Source organism: Melanerpes formicivorus, unplaced genomic scaffold (genome assembly GCF_026170545.1).
Source record: "Melanerpes formicivorus ecotype bairdi unplaced genomic scaffold, bMelFor1.0.p_v2 SCAF_1, whole genome shotgun sequence".
Classification (NCBI taxonomy): domain Eukaryota; kingdom Metazoa; phylum Chordata; class Aves; order Piciformes; family Picidae; genus Melanerpes; species Melanerpes formicivorus.
Window position 1 is genome coordinate 68,831,152 of NW_027142353.1, and position 25,210 is coordinate 68,856,361.

At 50.3% G+C, this 25,210-nt stretch overlaps 1 long non-coding RNA gene across 1 annotated transcript; it reads left to right on the forward strand.

The window, feature by feature from the left end:
* Nucleotides 1–2,489: 2,489 nt before the first annotated feature.
* Nucleotides 2,490–9,503, forward strand: LOC137444904 (uncharacterized). Its single transcript, XR_010988299.1, has 2 exons — nt 2,490–3,559; nt 3,665–9,503. It is a non-coding gene; the product is annotated as an uncharacterized lncRNA (long non-coding RNA).
* Nucleotides 9,504–25,210: the final 15,707 nt, after the last annotated feature.

A 25,210-nucleotide genomic window follows, 5' to 3' on the forward strand; every position in this document is an offset into this window, starting at 1 on the left:
ATGATGTTCATGTTCTAGGTCCTGGATACTCTGGTCACCTGGAAGTGCTGATGTCCAAGGCTCTTCTGCCCCCCCAGATCTTAATGGCAAGACCCACCAGAAGCTAGCAGCTGTATTGCAGGGATAAGTGTTGTGTCATTTCATATGGCAAGGCAGAAGGTGACAGTGGAATCAAAAGCCTGCCTGTGGCCTTTCCAGAACATCCAGGAGACCTCTGGTGTGATACTGTCAGTGAAAACCCACTCCAGTGTCTGTGCAGTCCTCAGCCTGTGAAACTGATGGATTTGGACAGAAATGATGGTTTGTGTTACCAGAGTGCTTTGGGTCGCTGTGGATGCAGTGAGCAATCACCCAGCGTCCTGAGGGCTGGGAGGAGCAGCTGGCAGAGTGCAGAAGTGATGTGGGAGACAAGCAGGAGTGTGTGATGCCTTTGCTCAAAAGAGAAATGGCTCCAGTTTTAAGTAGAAACCTGGCTTCCTGGCACTCTCACTCTGGCATGGCCTCACTCAAGATGAAAGCTTGAGGGTGTGGGTGCTGTGAATGGAGCCTTCACAAAGCCAGCGGTGCAGTCTCTGTGAGAAGCACAGGAGTTCAGTGAGGTGAAGCACAGGAGTTCAGTGAGGTGAAGCACAGAAGTTCAGTGAGGTGAAGCACATGGCTCTGCAGCACAGTGTTTAAGGGGTGTGATGTGCTGCTGTCACGGTGGCAGCACCCCTGTCACTGCAGCGTGGGCAGGTGGCACATGTCAGCCTTGTCTCCTCCTGGAAATTCACTGCTGGGCCTTAACATAATTCCTAGTGTGCAAATTAGCTGGATGAAAAGGTTTGGTGTACTCAAGGGTTGGAATGTGGCTTCTAAGGGTGGTTGGTACTCTCTGCTAGTCAGAGCACACAAGGGGTTTAAACCTCATTTTCTTAATGACCCCAGCTGTAAAACTAACTTCCCTGTGGAGGAAGGACAAGAGTTGAAGTGTCACTGAGCAGCTTCAGAGTCTGGGGGGGAAGGGTGTAAACTCTTCCACATCAAAGTAACTGCTCAGATTCTGGAGGCTGAAGAGGCTGCTGTGAGGCTTCTCATGAAGCTGTTTCTCAAAGAGGTGCTGGAGTTGCAGGGTGAAAGGTGAATTGAGCTGGGAGAGTAAGGAAGTGCTTCCTGGTTGATGTGCCTGTGTCCAAACAATACAGAAAACATGTCTGTTGTTCTTCAGCAGGGAGAGCTTGGGGAACAGGAAACGTGGAAGGCTGCTCTGCCTGTTGAGTGCTGTCCTGTGGGGAGACAGCTCAGGCCTGTTCCTGGAGGAAGCCAGTGTTCCTGCATGACCCAAGGCAGTTGGTAAAGATACTCTGGAAGTGGTGGTACCAACTAACTGTGAAGTGTTGCCTCTTTTTTGTCTTTCAGCCCAAGAGGAGCGCTCCAGGAGCAGCCAAGAGCCTCTGCAGACAGCATGAACATGTTCTCTGAAGAGCTGCAGCAGTGCCACAGCACACAGCAGGAAAGGCTGTGCAGGCCACTGCTCATCACTGGGCTTCAAAGAACTGCTCTCTGACACAATTCATTGTGGCAGAGGAGAGCTGTTCCTTACACAACTTTAACTCCTGTGGATTGAGATGAGTTCCCCTCACACCAAACCAGGAAATTACTTCCATTACAGACACTGCAGATGGGGATCTGAATAGGGGACTTGGAAGTGTTAGTGAGGACTGATGAGCCTTGGAATGCCTGCAGGTAGTTGAAGAGACTTCAGTTGTGGGAGCTCTCAGGACGCCACAGCAGCAGCCAGGGGAACTTGCTAACCAGGGAAAGCAAAACTGCAGTTTGTTCTGCAGCTGTCTTGGCTACATGCAGGTGTAGCTTCAGGGGGGATCCCACAGGTGACCACTGCAGGCCATGGGCTTGTAGGGAGACTACATTTGAGAGCATGTATCCAGCACTAGACTTGCCTAAATGGCTTCAGTTTTCACTGAGCTGTTTTTAGTTCCAAAAGAACAGGTCTGGTTAGTCATGGAGGCTGCCAAGCCGCTTGGCTGGTTGCAGCGCTGCTCTGAGGAGAAGCAGCTTTCCACGCCCCTGGCTCGCTGGAGCAAGGGACGCAAGCATGAGTCAGAGGGGCTGCAGGGCCGAGTGTGAGCGCCCTGCTGGCCCTGTTCCGGCTGGGATGGCGGGGGGCAGGCTGCGCGGGGCCGTGCGTAGCTGGTGTGCGTGTGAGCGCTGCTCCCTCCCGCACGGAGCCTGTCACAGCCCTGTGCCGCACACAGCCGGCCCGGGGCTGGGCTGAGCCTGTGCTGGCTGTGGAGCGCAGCCCTGTGCCGCACACAGCCGGCCCGGGGCTGGGCTGAGCCTGTGCTGGCTGCGGAGCGCAGCCCTGTGCCGCACACAGCCGGCCCGGGGCTGGGCTGAGCCTGTGCTGGCTGCGGAGCGCAGCTCTGTGCCGCACACAGCCGGCCCGGGGCTGGGCTGAGCCTGTGCTGGCTGCGGAGCGCAGCTCTGTGCCGCACACAGCCGGCCCGGGGCTGGGCTGAGCCTGTGCTGGCTGTGGAGCGCAGCCCTGTGCCGCACACAGCCGGCCCGGGGCTGGGCTGAGCCTGTGCTGGCTGTGGAGCGCAGCCGTGCCGCTGAGCCGGGGGGACTGGATTGGTTGTGTAGTGGCACACGAGGTAGTGACTGGTACTGTACAGCCGATGGCCGTGGCAGTGCCAGACGAGCACTGCATGAGCTGACCTCTTTAAACACCGTAGCAGCTTTAACTCCTTTAGAAACACAGAGGGGAGAGGCAGCAAGGAGTATTGTTCAGGTGTCCAGATAACGGGGGGGTCACAAACTAGGCTGCAATTTTGTGCCAAATACAGACCACTCTATTCTGTAGGGCAGTCCTGTGGCTAAATGGTAGGCTGGAGTCCCTGGTCCTGCATGGTAGTGTTCTGGGGCTGGGTGCAGTGGTACAATCTGTGTCACTGCCTGTGTGATTCAGCTTCCCATAGATGGCTTGGCAGTGTGAGCCTCTAAGCAGCACATTGGGGCATTCCTTCTGTGCACAAGCCATTTCCTTTCTGGTAAGTAACCCTGCACTGTGGCAACAACACAGCTCTGAGGAGAGCTTCATTTCAGTGTCTCCTGTGGCAGAGTCTCCTGGGTTTACTCTGCCTTGCCTTGGACTCTGCAGTGTGCCCAAAGCTGCAGCCTTTCTGTACATGGCCATCGGTTGGCTCTTTCCCACCACCTGATTGCTTTTCCTTTGGGCTTTTTGCCATTCCTTTGCAAATGCCTCTTCAGGGGGCACTGGGAGCAGCAGTCTGCCAGGTTCCCAGCCAAGTTTCCGTTCACGTGGTTTCACTTGCTCCATTCCATCAAGTTATTTCCATGCAGTGTCCTAAGAATACGGTTTAGTGAGCACTGGTAAGCAGCTAACCTTTCCATCTTGGCCCCAGCCCACACAGGTCAGGCTTGCATAAGCCTGCCTCACGCTGAGTTCAGCAGCTAGTCTCGCAGCCCTTGGTTTCCCTTTGCAGGTTTCATGGAAGATCTGCTGCTGTTGCAGAGATTCAGAAGGGGACATGCTAGGGTCAGTCACTTCACTGGGCTGCAGGACCCAGGCTCTGAGTCTCACCTCTGCATACGTGAGACCTGGGGCTCTCAAGGGCAGGGAGACACATTTTCCATGTCTTAGTAGGTGACGTGCTGCAGTAGAGGAGGGACTCTCAGGAGCCGTGTAGCAGTGTGAGGGTGGCTGAGCTGGCTGGCTCAAAGCAGAGCTTTATCCTCGGGTCTGCATCCATGCATACCAGAGTGGGTTTGTATCCAGGAGCATTCTGGGGCATGTGCTCCCAGGGGGCACAGTGCACTTGCACGATGCAGAGGCTGTGGTGACATTGCTGAGTCAAGGAGTTGGTGTTACCTTTTGCCCCTTGCCTTCCTGTGCCATAGTACACCCTTCCCTTTCATGCCAGCACCACTGTCTGTGACTCAATCAGGGTGTTAAGGCACACTCCCTGCACCGTGTGTGCCTTTGTGTGGCTGGGTGGAAGTGGAGGCTTGCAGCTGTGCAGCTTTCTGTAATCTGGGTGAGGTTGGTGAGCTGGTGTAGAACATCTGCAAGAGGGCATTCAAACCGGGTGGCTAGGTGCACAGCAGGAGTCAGGTTCTGGGCCTTGTTGCTGAAGCCTGTCTCAGAATTGTGCACCTAGGGGTATGGTTTCTTTTGTAGGGGAGCAGCAGCAGCAGCAGGGCATCCCTTGTGCACATGGATGTCTTTGTTACCCGTGGTTTTCTGCTTTAGGTCCTGTGACCAGCCAAATGGTTTGCTGTGTGTAGCCTTCTGAGCAGGCAGTGACAGCTGGAGAAACCCTGATGTCTCCAAGCAGCACTGGTGATTGCTGGATGTTTGCCAGACAAATTGCAGTGGGAAAAGGGAGAGTAAGGTGTCAGGCAGTTTTCCCCCTAAGTTTGGGTTGGATTTTTTTACTGTACCAGTGTGTTCTCTTGCAATGGAACTGATGTCTTGCACTGGGAGTTGTGTGTGACCCCTGCACGTGTAGCCACACGCCTCTTCAGCAGCAGAATAGCTCTGCCAAAAGAGAACTGGGTACAGAATGTTTCAGGTGTGACAGGATGTGAGAATCTAATAAGTTTGTCTCTCTCTATGTGAGTCAACAAAGATAAAAGTGATAGCAGAGCCACTGCAAAGAAGGTGGAAAGAATCCTGTCCACCAATCCTGGATGCAAATCAGCTTGTGATTGCATCGTGATAACACGGGACTACAACAATGGACCCAAGGACCCAGCCATCACACCTTTAGGGCAAGATAATCACCACCTGTTTCCTGAGCTTTGTCTGGATGGAGACAGGGTAGACGGAGATTCCCCCCTCCTCCAGCCAGGGTCTTGCCCAAACACACAGATTTCCTGCCACTGGAATTCCTGAGGGACAATATTTGACTACATACCTAAGGACTAAAAAACTGTATAAAAGACTTGAGCAACTACTGGTTTGTAGAGAGAAACACAGGAGAGAAACAGAGGAGAGAAACAGAGGAGAAAAACGGGGAGAAAAACGGAGATGAAGGAAAACACAGGAGACGGGCCAGGCCGCTGAGAAGCCGGGACAATGCTGCTCCGGAGAAAAGAAGCTGCCCGGAGGACCACAGCTCCAGCCAAGCCTCAGCATCCTTTCTCTACAGACCCAGGCTGCCCAGAGGAGCCTCAGCACTGTTCCTGTATCAACCCAACATCTCCCCAGAGGACCACAGCTGTTTTCCAGCAAAAGCCTCACCACGGTTTCTCTACAAACCAAACATCTCCTGCAGCACCTTTCCTCCACAGACTTTAACTGTCCTGGGGGGGATGAGGGGTGTGGTAATATAATTCCTTTCCTCTTCTATCTCTCGTCTCTCTCTCTCTCTCTCTTTATTTTCTCCCTCTCCCTTTCTTATGTCCACTTTCTCTATTTTCTCCCTCTTCCTTTCTTATGTCCACTTTATTTATGTAATAAATAGTCTAGCTGTTGATACTTTGGCCTCGTTTGTGCCATTAATTTCACAACACGGGAATATTTAAAAGAACTGTGTCTCTGGACCGAGACATCTAATGTCTCCGGACCTTGACATTTAAATGGCGTAGTCGGCAGGATTCCCGTGCAGTGAAAAGTATCACAGTAAAATTATTGCATTTCTGAGAACCCCGAAATGTGTGTGTGTGCCTGAGACGTACTTTTAGTACGAAGCGAGAGTGGAGTCCAGATTCGCGTTTCCACTCGCCCGTGAGGGAAGTGGCCGGAGAAGGACGAAGCGAAATTTTCAGAGAGACTGTGTGGGAGTTCTCAAAAGCTTTAAATGTGTGTGCTTTCTCGGGGAAGATTATCCGGGGTACAACTGTTGGTTTTATAGTGTGACCTCCTCGAGAATCCTCTGTACCCTGCTTTAAATTTGTGTGTGCATTCCCGGGGAAGATTATCTGGGGTACAAATGTTGACTTTATAGTGTGACCTCCCCGAGAATTCTCAGTACCCTCTTTTAGGAAACCCAGTGTTGGTGATATTTGTAAAGTGTGGCTTTCCCGAGAAGCCCAGAATTGAAGCAAAAGTTGAGAAACTTCTGCCGGTGTGTGTTTGCTCAGGGAAACAGAGTAACTCTTCCCTAAGAATCACAAGGTTGTTGTCCTAGTGTAACAAAAAATTTGAGGTACAAAAGCTGAGAAGCTTTTGCAAGTGTGGGTTCACTCAGGGAAATAGTGTGACTTCCTTGAGAAGCCCGGGTTGCTGTTGTTTTTTTTCTTGTGTGTGACCTCTCCTGAGAAATCTATTGTGCATTTTTCCTGGAGAAGATTATTTTGGAGTAAGCCTTTTAAAAGTGTACGTTTTTCCAGGGAAGATTTTGCTGGTACAAACAGTGTTTTGATCTGACTTCCCTGTGAAACTTAGTGCCCTATTAAGAAATGCTTTCTGAAACAAAAGAGATGGCCGGGAGTGAGAAGCTTTTTAACCTTTTAGAAGTTCACGGTGCCCGCCCATCTGTACAGGTACTTGACTGGGCCCGTGAAAATTGGCATAATTTCCAGAGTGTGGCTGATAGAATTGTGGCCCTGCAGAAAGATGCACGAGCAAAAGCCGGGAAAGGCAAAGGTTTTATTTGTGCGGTTTTAGGTGCCTGTTTAGCCGCCTCAGTGAAGGAGAAAGATGAATGGCATGAACAGGAAAATATAACTATTTCCTCTTTGCAGGACTTAGTTTCGTCACTACAAAGCCATGTTGCCACTTTGAAAGACGTAGTGGCAGATCTTAAAATTCAATTGGAAAAGGAGAGGAGGCAAAATTCGTATTTGGACTCAAAAGAGGGTGTGAATTACTTGGAGTCTGCCCCTATGTGCCCTCGGGCAGAATTGGCAGCAGCTAAGGAAGCTGCTGCGCATATCAGACCTCTCATTAAAACTGAAGTTTTATATGAGGATGGGGAGGTTACCCCCACTATCACAACCAAAGAAACGCCTTTCTCCTACACTGAATTGGCCAAAATTCGTGCAGAATTTGCACGCTCTGCTGAGGAATCTGAGGTGGAATATGTCTGGAGAGTTTCAAAAACTGGAGGTGATCAGATTCTGTTAACAGAAGCTGAAGCCATGGGCTATTGGGGTGATAATGTTTTTCTAACTACAAAAAACAGAAGTGGACCCTGGAGTCTTACGCAAAGAGCTGCCTATTGGGCAGGGGGGTTTGATCCAAAGGAGAGGGGTGAACCCCTAATTCTGCGGGGAGGGATGAATCAGATAATGGAGAATGTGCAAAAAGCTGCATGCCTGCAGATGATATATGAAAGGGAACTAAAACATCATTTTGAATCCCCTCTTTCTGTCCTGGTGGATGCAAACAGAATGACTCCTTTGATCAGGGGTCTCAATGACTTGCTTAAAATAAGAGGTATCCAGCTTCAAAAAGAAATAGCTAATACCCCACTTTCTTCCAGGACATGGCAAGACGTGGGGAGGGAGTTATTAGATTATGCTAGGCAGTATAGTGTACCAGAGGAAATGAAAAAACCTCAAACTAGAGGCTTGAGACATGTGAAAATGACTCACCCACCAAGCCCCCAGGGCCAGATGCGCCGTATTCCTAGTAGGCACCTGGCTAGGGGCAGGGAACACTTGAATACCCGGCAATATTGGTGGGGGATGGGCCAGAAGAAAGGTATTCCAAAAGAAGTGGTTGATGGGGTAGCCACGAGGCAATTAGAAATCATTGTGCAATGTTGGCCCGAGCCTACAAAGAGGGCTGAGGTCACTGCTCCCCTCTTGGTGGGACCATTTGATGAGGGGAGGGATATGGCCCCCAGGGCAACTAAGGGCTTCACTTCCCAGCGGTGAATTGGGGGGTGAAGCATGAGTCAGGAGATCACCAAAAAATTGTACTTGGTTTGGAAAAAGGCTTTTGTTTGTGTTTAGCTTGGCTTTGACAGAACCTGAAACAATCAACGATACTTACAGGCCCATTCAAAGTAATTATCACCTGAGAGGGTGGCTCTGAATGGTAACCTGGAAATACCAGTTTTGTATGTTTCAAGGTTGTGTTTCTTACTTAAGTTCTAATGCTAAATTTAAGTTCTAATGCTACATCTACGTTCTAATGCTGAAGACTACCTGATGTATTGTCAGAAGGACTTGTCTTGCTACAATATGGAAGACTTCTCAAGTTTTGCATCACAGAAGACATCTCTTCAAGGACTGTACTTTCCATAACCCCGCAGACATTCAGATCTGGACTGAAGCTCTCACTTCAATTCCAAACTGAAGGACTGACGGGGTGGGGGGGGTATGGGTTTGTTTGTTCTCCTGGCTTCCAGGAGGAACAAGGATGCTTTCACCTTGTGTAATTACCTGGTTTAATTTTGTTATATTTTGTTAGCATTGTCAATCTTGTATAAATCCCTGCTGTATACAGTGATTCAACATGTAGTGTCCAATATGAAGTTTGTGTCTAATGATGGTGTACAACAGATTTGTGCTGTTAGCCAATCAAAACTTATGTCTATTGCAAAAATTGTTTAAAACTTCTTTCCTTCCTTTTCCTCTTCTTTCCTTTCTTTTTCTTTCTTTCTTCCTTTTATCTTTGATTGACGGGGTGGTGTGAGAATCTAATAAGTTTGTCTCTCTCTATGTGAGTCAACAAAGATAAAAGTGATAGCAGAGCCACTGCAAAGAAGGTGGAAAGAATCCTGTCCACCAATCCTGGATGCAAATCAGCTTGTGATTGCATCGTGATAACACGGGACTACAACAATGGACCCAAGGACCCAGCCATCACACCTTTAGGGCAAGATAATCACCACCTGTTTCCTGAGCTTTGTCTGGATGGAGACAGGGTAGACGGAGATTCCCCCCTCCTCCAGCCAGGGTCTTGCCCAAACACACAGATTTCCTGCCACTGGAATTCCTGAGGGACAATATTTGACTACATACCTAAGGACTAAAAAACTGTATAAAAGACTTGAGCAACTACTGGTTTGTAGAGAGAAACACAGGAGAGAAACAGAGGAGAGAAACAGAGGAGAAAAACGGGGAGAAAAACGGAGATGAAGGAAAACACAGGAGACGGGCCAGGCCGCTGAGAAGCCGGGACAATGCTGCTCCGGAGAAAAGAAGCTGCCCGGAGGACCACAGCTCCAGCCAAGCCTCAGCATCCTTTCTCTACAGACCCAGGCTGCCCAGAGGAGCCTCAGCACTGTTCCTGTATCAACCCAACATCTCCCCAGAGGACCACAGCTGTTTTCCAGCAAAAGCCTCACCACGGTTTCTCTACAAACCAAACATCTCCTGCAGCACCTTTCCTCCACAGACTTTAACTGTCCTGGGGGGGATGAGGGGTGTGGTAATATAATTCCTTTCCTCTTCTATCTCTCGTCTCTCTCTCTCTCTCTCTTTATTTTCTCCCTCTCCCTTTCTTATGTCCACTTTCTCTATTTTCTCCCTCTTCCTTTCTTATGTCCACTTTATTTATGTAATAAATAGTCTAGCTGTTGATACTTTGGCCTCGTTTGTGCCATTAATTTCACAACACGGGAATATTTAAAAGAACTGTGTCTCTGGACCGAGACATCTAATGTCTCCGGACCTTGACACAGGAAAAGCCTCATCTTGGTGTTCCACATCACCAGTTTTGCACTGCTCCTGATATGACTGAGCTCAGCTTCAGTACCACAAACCATAGAAGACAGTAATGAGTACTGCTTCCATTGTGCCCGTGGTGCCCGGTGCCCTCTGGGAGCGGTACGCTGGCAGCTCTCTCAGGGATGCGCAGTGGGTTTGTTGCACTCCCTCTGCTTCAGCAAACCTTGGCTAAAGGAGTAATTGCATCCCCTAAGAGTTAGGTTATTGTTGTAGTTAACCTTTCTGGAAAAACAAATGAGGCAGAGGCAGTCCTCACTGGAATTGGCAGGAGGGTGTTGTGTGGCCAAGGGGGAGCTCTGTCTCACTGAGGCTGAAGTGACATCCATTTACCATCCTGCAGATTCCTGCCTGCTAAAACTTCCTCATCACCAGGCTAGGTTTTATCTGGAGCAACCACTGTGCCAGTGCTGCTTCCTGGAAACACGTGGGGGAGGAAGGAGAGTTTATTTCAGTAGGTCAAATTTATTTGCTTCCTCTTGTTTATACACTAAACATCTATTGACAATTAATTTGTGCCCATTGTAATGACTACCTGGCCACAGGTGCACGTGTGCAGTCACACATGTTCATGCTGGGAAACATACATTGGTAATGCCCACATTAACAACTGAGACATTAATAAGCCAGAGGAAACACAGGAAAGTAGAGAAGCTGTGTGTTGCCAATAGACTCCTGGGATGGTAAGTTCCCTCCTGAGAGCAGATCAAGCACAACAGTCTGGTCCCCAGCAGATGAGGTTGCTATGAATCCTCTTGCTTTGTTAAAACCCTCATGCTTGAGGTGATGTGGCTGTGGATGAACCCTGTCATGAGTACAGAGGCTTGTGATGTGGTTGGCTATGGAGGCCAGGGGGTGTGGGGGATCTCCTCACTGGTTTCTGTCAACACTTAAGTGCTGCAGCTCTCTAGAATGGGGAGGCTTGCTGCCATTCGTTGAGTGGCACTGCAGCTTTTTTCACCTGTGTGTGATGAGATCTCAGATACCATAACCTTTTGCTCCAGGCAGGTAAGCTTGGATTCAAATCATAACAGCCAGGATCCAGGGTTTGGAAGATGCTGGCTGCTTTCTTTCTGGTTTTTGGGGATGTCCTGAGCACTCCAGAACTGGTGCAAGTGTCTTGCCAGAAGCTGTGCTCCATCCATCCTGGGTGGTAGGACAGCAGCATCCCTGTGGGAGGAGATGAGGGGACACCAGTCTCAAGAGGTGCCATCTTCTGCCTTTGTTGCCTCTTGTTCCCAAGGCTTCTGTGTCCCCCTTCCTTAAGCCTATTCCCAGTGTTGTCTGAACCAGCTGTTCTGAGATGGCCCCTCAGCACAAGCAGCCTTTAGACAGAGGAGGCCTGAATGTCTCCTGGCATGCCATCAGGTGCACTTTTCTCAGGTCCTCAATGGAGTTTGTAACCAAAAGGACATTAATGTAGACAGGGTCCTAGAATCTGCACCTAGAGCAAGTTACCTCCCATGGCTCAGGGAGAGAAGTGCTGGTTTACAGACTAATGGTTACAACTCAGTCCATGACACACACACCCAGTGAAGGTGCAGCAGTTGTGTTGCTGAGACCCAGCCAGTCACCCCTGATGCAGCAATGCACAAGGTTGTCATCAGGCTGAGCACTCCCAGCCCTTCTCACAATGCTATGCCTGCAGTGTTCTGTCTGAAAACTAAAGAACCAGATACTCAACAGTACCTCTCCAGAGTTCCTCATTTTAATGCCCTCCTCAATGTAGCCAGCTACCCCTCCCACTGCAGCAAAGCTGAGAGAAGAAGCCTGCCCTAGATAAGATGTAGCTTCCTGACCCTTGGAAGAGCCTTGGAAGAGTTTGTGGCATCATGTTCCCATTTCAAAGTGCAAGACATGAAGGGGCTCAGTGTGTTTGTGTTGTTTTCTGTGGAAAAAGGGCTCCCTTCAGGATTGGGCCTGGATTTTCTGAGCCAGGAACATTAGGTGTGTGGTTTAGTTTCAATACAATGAATGCATACACACAGAGGCAATGCTCAGGCAGGGACTGGGGCTCACTTAGCCCATCTCTTTTGCCTACAAACCAGCAGAGAGCACATGGAGCAGGTTAGCAGTCATAAATCCTGCTCTTGTACCTTTTTCCCCATCACAGCCTCTACTAGGGATGCTCTGTAAGTTTAAACCCAGGCTGGATGCAGCTGCAGGGGAGCGAGGGAATGCAGTTCCCCTATTGCAGAGCCCCTGGCACCCTGTAACACTAAGAGGCAAAGACAGGGTCTCAGCCCCTCTTATCTCCCCACATCCCCACCACTCAAGTCACACCTCTGGCTGAGGTCTTTGAAGTACCCTGAATACTCCATGGTGCTGCAAACTGCAGTCAGAGGTGCTGATCTCTGCTAGCTCTGAAAGTGGAGAGGCTGCTCTGGCTGCTAGTCTGCTGTACTTGTGGGTCTCTACCAGCAGAGGGTGGCTCTGAAGCTGTTTAGGCTTTGCTTTAGCACTTGAACACAGGCTGACAGTTGAGCATGATGGCCTTGGTGCTTTTGTCCTTTTGGGGTTTTTTAACAGCTCCTTATAACGATTCAGATTTTCCTTTGAGCCTTTTCTCACTGTTTATTTTGCTTCCAGATGAGATTAACCAACTGGTGTAATCACATTTAGGCAGAGGGGTTTGAGATGTTGTTGCTGTTGATGGGAAGCTGCTGCCATCTGGGACCAAAGCATTTGAAGGAAATAATGTTGTGAATAAGCTGTCAGTACTGCAGTGTTTGTTGGGAATTGCTTCCTCCCAGGAAGAGACACTGCCCACTGGAATGTGCTGCCCAGGCAGGTGCTGGAGTCACCGTCCCTGGAGGGGTTCAAAAGGAGATTGCATGTGGCACTTGGAGCCATGGTTGAGTTAGTCATGAGGTGTTGGGTGATAGCTTGGGTTTGATGGTCTTGGAGACCTTTTTCAACCTTACTGATTCTATGATTCTATGAACTGAAACTGAAGACACTAACAGTGAATGGAATTGGTGTTGCCAAACCTCAGACTCCCAACGAGTGCCCAGGCTGTGCTGGGGCTCTCCTTGCATTCTGTGGAGAGGCCTGCACACATCCCAGGGCTGATGTCAATAGGTCTTATCCTAGTTCAGGAATCCAAGTGTACAGAACACAAGCTGTCAGGGGCCTGATCCCACACAGCAGTTATGCATGTGTCATTATCCTCATGTGGAATCCCACTCTGTGTGGCAGGTAGTTATGGGAGTAGCTGTTATGCAGACATGGGCTCAATCCTTGTGCCTGTGTTACAGGGAGATAATTTGTCTCCTGAGATGTTTGTTTCCTTGTTAGCTACAGAGGGAGCAGAGGTTAGGCTGGTGTGAGCTTGGACTAATAACCGACACATCCAGCTTGGATACATCTCACCCACTGCTGACAGTAATGTTCTGCCTCATCTTTAAAGGTCTGTAGACACTTAACAGATTTTAGGGATCTGATTTCACGTCCAGTGGCACGAAGTGTGGCATTGATGTAAGTAGCAGGCAGTCATTATCGTTTCTGGGAGCAGGGGAATTCCACATGGGACCAATTGCACAGGCTGTTGGTGAGGAGCTGGGCATTGTAAAAGGTAGTACTGATGGTGGAGAACTTGCCCTGTTCTAACACAGAGTCATTTGTGTCTCTAGCAGGTGTTCTGTTGAGATTGCTACACATATTGAAGTGGGTTTAAAAGGTTTGAACAGAAATGGTAACGTTCCTGTCCCTGCTTCAGTTTATTTACCACTCAGAGCCCATGTTTTCAGAATGGAATTCCTCTCTACAATTCTTTAATTAGAAACCCAAACCCCAGCAAAACACCCCAAAACCAAGCCCCCAAACCTACCAAAAGCTCTAAGTCCCAACAGTCTTCATTGTGAACCATTCAGCAGAGTGGCATAGGTGAAGCTTTACAGCAGGTAACATTGCCCTCTGCAGAAGCAGAGCAACCTGGTGGCCAACTCAAGCCAAAGAAGGAAGAGGCACCTTCCACAATGGCTACAAACAGCAGCTAACCTCTGGCTTTCCCTTCCAGGAAACAGGCAGTACCAGGCACACACCAGGAGAACCTCATCCTTCTGCAGGCACCAAGCCTTTAGAGCCAGTTTCCAAACTCCTGTCCAGAGTGCAAGAAGGATGTCTGATGGATTTGAACTCAAGAATGGTTAAGGGATTAGAAGAAGGCCAGAAGGGTAAGACAAAGTTGTTGCAGCCATGGGGGTGTAGTCACAGCATCTGCTGTAGCTTTTCTGGAGCAGTTTCCAGTCAACACCAGACTACAGACTGCAGAGCCTGTGCGTGTCCAGCACTTGAGTTCTGCTGGAGGTCAGTAACATGGAACAGCTGGTGTGTGAGTCTGTGCTGTAACGACCTGGTAGGACCCACATGGGCTCTCAAGTGCTGCAAAGAACCTGTGATTTATAAAGTAGCCTCTTCCTGTTTGCAGTAATGCAGTGAGGTGTTGAGTCATGGCTAACCCTTTAGCCTTCCCACTGGAGGCTCGCTCTTGTTTGCTCTCTGTTCCCTGGGATCTGGATTGATGTTTCTACCTGAGCTGGCCTCAGTTTTGTGAGTTTGAGATGAATTTATGTCTTTTCCTAGAGAAAAGGTTGGAGCTGCAGCCCTCTGAATCCTAGTAAATGGTTTGAAATGAGCTGTGTGTACTTTGGGGTAAATGAATGAGTTTAATTGGGGATTGCTTTGCATTCCCTGCAAGCTCTAGCTTTTGGTTCCCTGAAGTGGGGTCAGTGATTTAGCCCTTTACCCTTTCACAGAGAAGGCAAACTCTAGTCTGGTTTTCCCATATGATGACCTCTACACAGATTGATCTGGTGTGGGAAGGTCATCCTCTAGTATCATCTGAATAAGAATGTTGTTGGGCTTTGTCAAACTGAGCCAAGCTATAGAGAAAGTGTGTCCTAAAAGTGTATTGCAGCCCTGGAGTCGGCAAGATCTAGTTAATCTACATCTGTGATACTGTATCCATTGATGGCCTTGCTCTTACATAGTTTCATTCATTCAGGGTTGGAAGGGACCACAAGGATCATCTAGTTCCAACCCCCCTGCCATGGGCAGGGACACCCCACACTAGATCAGGCTGGACAGAGCCTCATCCAGCCTGCTCTTAAACACCCCCAGGGACGGGGCCTCGACCACCTCCCTGGACAACCCATTCCAGGGCTTCACCACTCTCATGGGGAAGAACCTCCTCCTCACATCCAGCCTGAATCTCCCCACCTCCAGCTTCATTCCATTCCCCCTAGTCCTATCACTACCTGAGATCCTGAGAAGTCCTTCCCCAGCCTTCCTGTAGGCCCCCTTCAGATACTGGAAGGCGACAATTAGGTCACCTCGGAGCCTTCTCTTCTGCAGACTGAACAGCCCCAACTCCCTCAGTCTGTCCTCATAGGAGAGGTGCTCCAGCCCTCTGATCATCCTTGTGGCCCTTCTCTGGACACGTTCCAGCACCTCCACATCCCTCTTGTAATAGGGGCTCCAGAACTGGACACAGTACTCCAGGTGGGGTCTCACCAGGGCTGAGCAGAGGGGGAGGATCACCTCCCTCGACCTGCTAGCCACACTTCTCCTGATGCAGCCCAGGATCTGATTGGCTTTGCGGGCTGCAAGTGCACACTGAGAGCTCCTGGTGAGCTTTTTGTCCACCAGCACCCCCAAGTCTCTCTCCTCAGGGCTATCCTCCAGCCAGTCACTGCCCAGCCTGTATTTGTGCCTGGGATTGCCTCGACCCAGGTGCAGGACCCTGCACTTGCTCTTATTGAACTTCATGAGGTTGGCCTGTGCCCACCTCTCCAGCCTGTCAAGGTCCCTCTGGATGGCCTCCCTTCCCTCCAGCGTGTCTGCTGCACCACACAGCTTGGTGTCATCAGCAAACTTGCTGAGGGTGCACTCAATGCCATGAGGAGCACGATCCTGTTCAACTCCTAACCTGGTTTTGGTTCCATCTAGTGAGGTGAAGACTTTGTGCATGTATTAACAAAGGCAGAAGTCTATTTGACAATGAAGACCCATCTCTCAGTCCCCTGTAAAGGTCTCTCCTGCCCCCTGCAGAAGTCCTTCCTGCTTTGTAGGACATGCAGTGGTTTGTTTGTGTGCTCTAACTCTATGCCTTGAACATGTCATGGCAGTAACTACTCTTGTTCTCCGCTCCTCCAGGCTCTTGGAGGCAGCTTCCCACTTGGGATATCATCTCAAAGTGGTTTCTTCTCCAACAAGGAGACTGTTTGAATTGCATGACAAGGCACCTTACTCTTCTTCCACAGCATATGGAGTCCAGGGCCCCCCAGGGAAGTTCTGGGTTCAGCTGGAAGGTAGGTACAGCACTGCTCAACTGGGCTGTGTTTCAGTGCCTTTTGAAGGAGCCACTAACTAATGCTGCTGCAATCTGAATCTCACCCTTCGAGGGCTGAAATGGAGTAAGTGTCTGAACACAGAACATCCATTCTTTCAACGGGTTCTCACTGGTGGATATTGTATCCTTTCTCTGCAGAGCAGAGCAGGGGCTTAGGTAAAGCAGGCTGGCTGCTCAATCAGGGTGGCTTAGTTAAGTTTCAAGAGAGCATCTGGCTGAAGAGCTGCATATTTGGCTACACAGTCTGGGTGTGCTGACAAACAGCTGGGGACTGCAGAGTTGTGCTGTGGTTCATTCCTCCCTGCCAGTGAGACATTCCTCTCCATCTCTTGGGCAGGTCTATAGGTCTTGCCTATCACTGGAGCCAGCTGACAGAGCGTGGAATCATTATCCCAGAGAAGGAAGACAGAAGGAGCTAATTGAGATCCTTGGAGTAAAGACAGTTTTGCACAGCAGCAATGCAGTGCCTTTGGGTACTGACAATTCACAGTGCTGCAGCAAGTGCAAAGCCTTTGGCAGGGAAAATGCAGATGCAGCATGATGGGGGTTTGGTGGTGGTGGTTTGGTTTGGTGGTGTTTTGGTGGGGGGGATTTGGTTTGGGGTGTTTTGGTGGTGGTGGTTTGGTTTGGTGGTGTTTTGGTGGTGGGGGTTTGGTTTGGGGTGTTTTGGTGGTGGGGGTTTGGTTTGGGGTGTTTTGGTGGTGGGGGTTTGGTTTGGGGTGTTTTGGGGAGTGGTAGGTTTTTGTTGGTGGTTTTGCCCCCCCCCCCCCCCCCCTTTCTTTTCTCCTCATGGAAGATTCTGATGGCTATGCACAGCTGTCCCAGTGGGATCTTACTTTCTCAGAGATTAGTCAGCACTTCGCTTGGCTTTGCTGAGCTTTCTGCCAAAACCAGCAGGGAAGGGATGGACAGGATGGACTTCAGCAGCAGGGGAATTGTGCCATGTTTGAAGAGAATGTGTGCACCAAGGAGGGGCTGCTGCTGTGTCAAAGCCCAGCTGCTCACCAGCAAAACAAGGTCTCTCTCCTGTGCATCTCTTGTCTGCCTTGCAGCAGTGCTGAGAAAACGTTTTCCCTTGTGAGAAGCCCAGGGAAAGAGATTCCCTGTAGTAAGAACATCCATGCATGTTGTTTGAACTCCAGTCTACTGAGCTGAGCTCAGACAAGCATTCAAAGCAGCTGGCAGGGTAATGACAGTTTGCAATTATGGCAGGAAGTGGTTCTGTACTGAATCAACAGATGCTGGAGCTCCTGTGACAAAGGAAGGAAACACATGTTGGTACAACCGCAGACAGAAGTGTCTGCCGCTGCCCTTCTGCCAGCCGGGCACGGGGGCCTGGGGCAGGCGCTTCAGGGTAGGCAAAATGCTTCTGGGTTGGGTTTCTTGTTTGTGGGGGGGGTTGGGTTTGTTGGGTTTTGTTGTTTGGGGGTTGGTTGGTTTGTTTTTAATACACAAAGGTTCACCTTAAAGCAGGGGAGATGGTCAAGGTTCAGAGATCGTAAGTAGCCGGGAGTCCAAGAACTGACACAAAGCAGTGAGGATGCCTCTTAGCTCCTCCTTCTCCTCACGCTCCCCTGAAGTGCCACAACCAAAACTGGTGGCAACCATGGCTTCCCAAGCCCGAGTATTCACTCGCAGAGGAGAACACAGGAGCCTTTGTAAAAGTCACTTGATAGCTGGAACAAGAAAACTTTGTTTAGCTATGAGTGGAATGTCCTCTTAGAGAATGCCAGACAGTCCTGTGGGCTTCAGAGGCCAACAAGATGAGCTGTGAGCTCTCACTAACTCTGAAGTGTCTTCACAGTGGCAATCTGGAGTGCCTTCAAAGTGCTGAGAGCGTGGCAGCGATTGGCAAAGGTGATGTAAGGAGATGCTGTGCAGAGACACGTTCACTGGTTCTATAAACCAGCACTGGCCCTGCTGAGGTCTTGCGTTTGCAGTCCCAGCCAGGAGCCAGGCTTGAGTTTTCTCAGACGGGGCCCTTGCACGTGGGGCCCTTGCACACACGGGGCCCTTGCACAAGCAGCCCTCGCACGCACGCGGGGCCCTTGCACACACGGGGCCCTTGCACACGCGGGGCCCTCGCACCAGAACAGGAAATTCGGTGGAATCCCAGAGTGTCTTTAAGAAGAGAGAGCCTAAGGCATTAAGCAGTGGCCTGATCTGGGGTCTTTAACTGTTTCTCCATGGAAGCACATCTCAGTGCATCTGCACTGCGTGTGTGAGGCTGCTCCCGTGGTTTTCATTCCTGGATCTGTGCACCAGTGGATCCCCAACACAGAGGTTTAGCTCCAGGTAGGTGTGGGCCCATGACCACGTTTGCACTGAATTAAGTTAGGGTATGGAGCTCCTGCGAGTTTTACAGCAGCTGGTAGCTGATCCCTCACCTGACATCATGTCACAGTGGCACAGGAGACAGTCACTGTAATCATGCTGAGTTGGTACAAACTCATCAGCACCTGTAAAGATGTTTTAGCAGCATCAGCTAAAGCTGGGCCTGCGTCGTGGACAGTGGGCTAGGGCCTGCCTGCTCTGATGCCAAGGACCCTAATGCCACACTTAACTGTGTCGTTAAGCCACAGCCATTGAGGAGGAGAGTGGCCTGTGTACTTCATAGTCACTGAGCAGGGGCAGAACTGTCACTGGTGTATTCTCTGAAACAGCCAGCGAGTGCTCCTTGAAAACTGCTGCAGGAGGTGATTCACCCATCCTCCCTCTGCAGGCTCACTCTGTGTTATCCCTTAGTGTACTGGCAGGGAGATGTGACGTGGGCATGTGTGTAACTGCACTGAGGAGCTGAGTGTGGGTGCAGTTCTTGCCTCTTTGGAGGCTTCTGCTGGCCTAAGACCAAAATACACACTTAATATTAACAGCCACCTGTGCCCAGCAGTGGCAGCGTCCTCCAGTGACGTGTCAGCTATGGCAATACACTGTTAGCTAAGCAGTAGCTGGGATTCTCTGGTTAAAAGGGAACCAGGCCTTCCATGGATTCCAAGAAGAGGGTTAAAAAAAAGCCCAACAATTTGCCCCCTGATGTCATCTGCTTCTCTGCCAGGATTCTATGGTAACTTGATGACTGGATGGTTTGGACATGCTCATTGCTAACTGAAGTCAGGGCCTAAACTGTGTCAAGTACAGAGCAGTGCTTTGCTGGTGGTCAGCTTGGTGGCAAGGTGAGTAAAGCAGGCAAGCAACGGGCTTGGTGAGGCTCACGTTTGTGCATTCACCCCTTTATGCAACCCAGCCATGGGACACAGGGGGTATTTACTTCATCAGACCACAACCTGGGGCACACACTCTGGAGGCACACAGAAGCTCTGATGTGGACTCACCAGCCTCTTGCATCTGTCTCCAATGTGACTGCTTAACATCCCTGCCACAACAGAACATGATAGCTATCTGTCCTGCAGTACTGAGAGTGCTGCTGCTTATCAGTATGCTTACATGCTATGGATGTGCCAGCAGCTTCATTTACCTGCACAAGGCACACAGCTGTCAAGTATACTCAGCTATAATGTTCACCTACCTGGATACACAGATGGTTGGAAACAAGGGTGAGGAGAAAGTCATGAGTTCTGCTGCGGGGCAGACAAGCCCCAGCCCCGGGGCCTCCTTTTCAGCCTGCAAGGGCAGTACCTGTTCTGCTCATTTCTGTATGTATCCTGCCCCTGGAACACCACGTAGCATAGAACACACAGATGGTGTTGGGCACCAGGGAGGAAGGCTGCCTCTGTCTTGCTTTGGATGCTGCACCCCTGTGGAAGGGGAGGAGATGCCTTGCCTTGGTGCAGCTGAGCACAATGAGTTGGGTGAACCATTTCATGAGCCAGTGGGACAGAGAGAAGCACTTGAAAGAGTTAATTTAGGAGCTTTCTGTTCTGTTTCACTTCCAAGTGTTCTCTGATTTTTTATAATCATTCCCTTCTGTTTTAACAAAATCTTATTTCTGGAGCCAAGAGCCTTGTGTTTTGGGACATTGGCTTCAAGGGAAAAGGGGAGGTGGGTGCACCTCAAAGACTCGCTGACTCTACCAGAGTGCTGTGTCATTATACACACTGCCTTCAGAGGGTGGTGTCTGCCTTTAGGGGCCGTGCAGGATTGTAACGTGAGCTCCTGGACTGTTAACTGCTGCAAACAATGTTCCCCTGCCCTGTGCCTAGTGTATCGATTGCCACATTCACAAGGCTAGAATAAATTGCAGAACATAGTGATTTGAAATGAAATCCATTGCTAAACTTTGGCCTGCAAGCATCGCATTGCTCTCACTCACATTTGCACAAGCTGAGTACAGAGGTAAAGAGCAATAAAAGGGCAAGACAAGGGAGAAAGGCTCACAAGCACTTCAGCAGGGCTAACTTGTTGGTCTCTACTACTCAATCTGGTTTTTGCCCTCTCAAATGTTGGTGTCTCTGCCAAGTTTGCAGCATGGGGACCTTGATAGCAGATGCAGAGCTTTGCATGAAGCCTATTTCCTGCCCCCCTATTTGTCTATGTGGTAATGCCTCGTTTTATGCAGTCTTTCACAGTGTGAGTGAAACAAGTAGGTACCTGTGTGCCTCCTTCCTCCTGTGATGGAAGCAGCAGAAGGAGGGGGAAAGGAGAAGACAGGGTTTCTGCTAACAGGAAGAAAAAGCAGATAGGATCTATGAAGATTGTGAGCAGCCTGCTGCTGTGCCTACTTGCTGCTGAGCTCTGCTGCACCTCCCCAGCTCAGCAGGCCGTGTTCTGCTTCTCTGCTGAGGAATTTGACTCAGTTTTGTTGGGGGCTAGATCCTGTCTCCTCTCACAGCACTGAAGTGCTTGGTTAGACACAGCAATACAGAGTTTTCACCCTCTGTCTAAACATGTTTAAAACCACGCCAAGCTACCCAAACACGATGTTGTTTCATATAAACCCCCCTCAAAGCAAGAAGTGATCGTGAGCAGGCCTGGCCCCAGGGCTACCTCCCCTGGCACAGAGCCAGGGGGTAATTCTCAGTCTATCCCAATGCACCAGCTGCTCTCCATGTAAAAGGAACAGTTTGTTCATCCATTACAGACTGTTTATGAGCCACAGTGTTTACTGTAAGTGCTTGTTGGACACTGTGCTGCAAACAGGGATATTAGGCAGCTGCATGTTCCTGCAGCATGCTGCAGTTACAGACTTCTCCCTGCTAGCAGCTCAGGCTAATGAACTATAAAAGCACTTGGGAATTAGCCCAGGAATTTTATGATAGCCTTGAAGAGCACTGCAAGCACTTCTTTACACACCCACACCCGGGTCAGCCAGTGAATTGTTCTGCTGTAGTCTCTGTGGAGTCCTAAGAGTGTTACACTTCAGCACTGCCGGGGCTCAGCTGGAAAGGCACCACCAGGATGTGAGGAATTCATTGGACTTTTGTCACATCACCTTGCAGCCTCGGAGAGTGGGTGAGAGGTACAGGTCTCCTGCAGGGCCCCTCCTTTGAGACCACATTCCCCATCCTCCCCATGCCCCTCACAGCAATGTGCCACCCTTGCACACCTGTGATGAGCGTGGCCTACTCAGACCCTTGGCAAAGGCAGAGCTGGTTTCACCTGGCCCTTGTGCAGGGGCCCTCAGGCAGGCTCTGCAGAGCTGCCCCGGCCTCCTATGCCCCATCCCCCTCCCCCCTGCCCTGCCACTTTCCACCACCTCCAAAGCTTTGCAGCACAGCAGTAATTACTCTGCTACAGCCAAGAGAGGATGCTCCTTCTAAGAACTGTGGGCAGTGGCATGCAACCAGGAGCTCTGGGCATCAGGCAGGGCATTCCAGATTGGAAGTCCCCAGGAGCAGCATAAAAGATGTGCATGTGTGTGCATACATCTATAAACTCTATAATCCTGTCCTGCTTATTCTGGCCCTGTGCAAGATGAAGCTATGTATCATATGCTTAATGCTAGATGGACTAAACAGGTGATTTGGTGTCTCTTTAATTCTTTTAATCTTCTTACAAAACAGGCTTAAGGCAAAACCTGCTCCTTACTGTGAAGGGTTGAGGGGGGTGGGTGCTGGCTTGGCTGTGATGAGGACAGCTGTCCCCTGGAAAGGCTGGCCTTGGCAGCACTGACACCACTCTGCTGAGCAGGTTATGCCTCCTTACTCCATATCAGAAAGGATCTCTGAGAGACAATTGCAGTCATAGCAGTTGGAAGAGTCAGACTGTATTTAAAGCTTCCAGCCCACACACAGTAACAGGAAAATCCTGTTTGGACAACCAGGCAAGAGCCCATTCCAGATAAGGAGAGACAGTGTGCTGATAGTGCTGCAGTCCCCTCATCCTCTGTATGGCTCCTCTGGTGCAAGCAGCTGCCAAGTCCAGCCCACTGGGGTTTGGTTTCTTACCATGTTTTACACACTGTTTTGTGCAGGAGGGCTGTGCAGAGTGGGGTAAGGAGAGAGAGGTTTCTGAGAGTGTTTCTGCAGTCAAGCCAGCAACAAAGTGATTTAATGATGACACAAGCTCAGGTCACAGCAGAAATAATTGGTTTCTGGCCTCATGAATCAGTCTTCTTGTCCAGCCTGAAAACTGGGGGGGAAAGATCTGTTGGATGGGAGATGCAGAGCAAACCATGCAGCATGGGAGTAGGAAAAGAGAGGAGGTCTGTTTCAGCCACTACTTAAGGTCCTGCAAGTGTTAATGTTGCTGGCACCTGGCTGCAGTAAGATGCCATCCTGAGGGCAGATTTGCCCTTCTCAAGAGAAGTGCTGGAAATGCTTGGCAATACAGTACACCCACAAAGGTGTTTCACCAGGGTACAAAGCTATCATCAGGCCTGCAGTATAAGCTGAACCCCCAACCCTGACACTTGCAGGCAAGTGAGAGGACATTTTGAGCCCAGAGTCACATTTCTTCCCAGCAAAATGTCCCAAGGCACAGCATCCAATGCAGTTCATGGAGCTTCCTTCTAACCTAAGGGAAGTGCTGGGAAGAGTGAGCACCATCCAGCTCATCCACCCACTCCAGGGAAAACTCTTTAGCACCTCACTGTCAAACCATGCCTTGTTCCATGGCCACTCTTTTGTTTAAGGAAATCTGAAGCTTTCATTCAGCAAAAAAAGCCACAGCAACACACAAAAAGTCCTTCCAAACCAGTAGAAATCCTGGGGGGGGAAGAAGGTATTGGAGAGGAAGACTGAGAAAAATGAAGATGTCCACTTCAGGAGGGCTTTTGTCTCACCTAACAGGCCCATGAGTGAAGCTGATGAAAGTTCCCTAGGGCGTAACTGTGCTCAGAAAATACTTGCCAGTGGTTCACTGGCAGAGCCAGAGCGGTGCACCTGCCAGGGCCTGTCTCAGGCCTAGCTCTTCCTTTCCAGAGCTGGCTGTTCACGTTGCCTGCTTTTGAAACTGATTTTCACGGTGTCAGTGCAGAGATCAGATACCTCTCTGCTAGTCAGATCCTTGCTCACTGCCAGCATGCAGTTGTGTGGGCTGTAAGTTGGTTATGTAAATCACTCCCAGTGTTTCCAGTGGGCTATCGTAAGGACTAATGGGGCAGGCGAGCTGCACTCCTGTTGGACACAAACACAGCCTCAGTACCATTCAACTACCTGGAATTCACTCCCAAAGCTCGTGGGTGATTGACTGCCTAGAACATGGCTTGCCCAAACTCTGGACTCCTGTCTGCTGCACACATGATATTCATCCCATATCCACTGGCATCTATTCTGCATGTGCTGCAAACAGCTGTAAAGGGAGTGGAAGGAAGAGTTGAACTCCCAGATCCAAACAGCAGGAATGTGGTTGAGATGGGGGTGGACAAAATACTGGCCCGATACTTTGCATAGCTAGGAAGGACCAGAGGCTCACAGTCCCTGCAGAGGGACTCCTCTTGAATGTGTGTGTAGAAGCCTTTGAGCAGTTACACAGACTAACCTCGGGCTTCACCCAGCAGCTCCAGCCCCGCGCACAAAGGGCCTGAAGGCGGTGAGTCCTTCACCCTTATGGCTACCCAGCGGTGTCTGTGCCAAGGGCTGCTGCTACCCGTGGGCAGGGACGGCCAAGCACATCTGAACCCCCAGGGATGTTTCCAGGGTAATGCCTGGGCGTTACGTGAGCGCATCTGACCAGCCAGAAAGCCAGCGGCTCCCTGGCGGGACGGGGCGAGGGACGGCTGGTGCAGTGGGACGGGATGGGATGGGGTGGGGTGGGGTGGGGTGGGATGGGGTGGGGTGGGGTGGGGTGGGATGGGATGGGGTGGGTCGGGATAGGAGTGTGGCTACTTAAACAAAGAGTCCCTCCTGTTGTCTTGCTGAAGCATGGCTGACAGAGAGGCTTCTTCCTGTTGCCTCTCTGCAAAAAAATGGAGCCAAATGTTCTGAGAATCTCTCAGACTTGAGTGTGCCTTTAGCTCCCCAGGTAGGACTTCCAGCTCCTCACAGCTGCTCGCCTTTGAGCCACCAGCCTGCTTGCAGGGAAGGCTTGGAGAGCAGGCCAACCAAAATGTGAATGATTTATGTTCCTGCTGAAAGCGTGAGCCTTGTCACTAGAGCCTTGCTTGATTGAATGGCTCTGCAAAGACAGTTCCTGTAGCAACCCAGGGCCCTGCCCAGCAAAATGACACCCAGTCACAGGTAACACACAACAGTGATGAATCTCTCCCTGGGTAGCTGGAGATGACACACAAGTGCCAGAATGAAATATTACTGGGGTTTGATCTCAGAAGATCAACAAGATGTCACCTCATAAAGCAAGCTGCTGGCATGTCAACCCAGATACCAGCAACAGCCTAGCTGGGGCTGGTTCAGAAGATAACAGAAGCCTTTGCGGGCACTCAGCAAGTCTCCAGCGCCAGGAGCACTGTGGCCAGGCTCTGACAGCAGTTCAGCTAGTTAGAGTTGGTGTAGATAAAGATGTGGCTCCCAAAAGCCTGCAGTCACTCCTGGGGATGTTACACCCACACACCAAACACTGGGCTGGGTGGTCTTGTCCAAAACGTTTCCCAGATCGGGCGTTTAAGCCACGGTCTTTAGTGCAGGCTGACACAGCCAGGAGGATGTGCATTCAACACCTTCCTCCCCAGCTATCCTCAGCCTTTGATCCTGCTGTTTGCAGCCTGCCTCCTGGTAAAGATGAACCCATCACAGTGAAAACGTTCAGGCAGCCACAATCTGTCAGGCCTACCTTGCAAAGCTCTGGAGGGCAGTGCAGGTCAGTACATTTGTCTAGACATACTAAACATAGCTCTCAGCATGTCAGCACTTGGGTTGT